This window comes from Micropterus dolomieu, linkage group LG15 (genome assembly GCF_021292245.1).
Source record: "Micropterus dolomieu isolate WLL.071019.BEF.003 ecotype Adirondacks linkage group LG15, ASM2129224v1, whole genome shotgun sequence".
Taxonomy (NCBI): domain Eukaryota; kingdom Metazoa; phylum Chordata; class Actinopteri; order Centrarchiformes; family Centrarchidae; genus Micropterus; species Micropterus dolomieu.
In genome coordinates, this window is record NC_060164.1 from 3,361,588 (window position 1) to 3,363,034 (window position 1,447).

Genomic DNA, 1,447 nt, shown 5'->3' on the forward strand with positions numbered 1-1,447 from the left:
CAGGGCTCTGGCAGTGCTCCTCCTGCTCCTCCTTGCACAAAGGCGGAGGTAGCGGTCCTGCTGCCGGGTTGTTGCCCTCCTACGGCCTCCTCCACGTCTCCTGATGTACTGGCCTGTCTCCTGGTAGCGCCTCCGTGCTCTGGACACTATGCTGACAGACACAGCAAACCTTCTTGCCACAGCTCGCATTGATGTGCCATCCTGGATGAGCTGCACTACCTGAGCCACTTGTGTGGGTTGTAGACTCCGTCTCATGCTACCACTAGAGTGAAAGCACCGCCAGCATTCAAAAGTGACCAAGACATCAGCCAGGAAGCACAGGAACTGAGAAGTGGTCTGTGGTCACCACCTGCAGAACCACTCCTTTATTGGGGGTGTCTTGCTAATTGCCTATAATTTCCACCTGTTGTCTATTCCATTTGCACAACAGCATGTGAAATTGATTGTCAATCAGTGTTGCTTCCTAAGTGGACAGTTTGATTTCACAGGAGTGTGATTGACTTGGAGTTACATTGTGTTGTTTAAGTGTTCACTTTATTTTTTTGAGCAGTGTATATAATTACTATCATTATCTCTAAAGTGCTCATTCATACAGCAGCCTAACGTCCCTATCCATGAGTAAAATATTAATATCAGATTTGCAGTAAATATATTGAAGTAATAAGCTGTGCCTACATGAGCAGAGAAGCTGCTCAGGCCGCGCAGGCAAAACCTAGCCAACCGTAACCCACTCATTAGAAGCAAGGCACGTGCAGTAAGTCACGTACGCCAGGGCTGAGATCATCGCGAACTGAAGCCAAGAATGAGATCATGACATGTTGTGATTTATGGCGCCTGGTACGGCTAGGTACTGCATGAAACCAAGCTTTGCGCTGCCGAAAGTTAACTTGTATGAGACAAAAGCACTCTCATGGTTGGCACTGTTAAGTCATGTATTTGTTCATTGAATCACGTTATATATGTATGAAATATGTTATTCCTTATCAATTCTTTTAAAAATACGATTGTAAGTGTTTAAGTTTTAATGGTGTCAAACTATGCCTGTATAACTTTTAAAAAAAATACGGTGGGACTGAAGTTGAAACATATTGGTGGATTTCTAATCCAGTAATGTAAAAAATATAAAGAGAGATAAATGGTAACAATAATAACATGTAATAATAGTTAAAAAGTGGAAATTGTAACATTAATGAAAGGGTTAATTTGGTAAAACAGTACAAGAAAAAGGCCACTAGATGGCAGTAGAGGATAAGAAATCCACCAAAGGGGAGGAATGGTCAGCGAACACCATAGGTGGAGTTAAGGTGTAACGCCCACCTGAAAGGAGGGACAAGGTGGAGCTTAAGGTGAATATAAGGCGATGTTCGCTGACCACCAACTCGGTTCCATCCTGAGGCCTGCAGGGATGTTGCTCGGGTTTATCGGTCCTTTATTGGAATAAACTCTT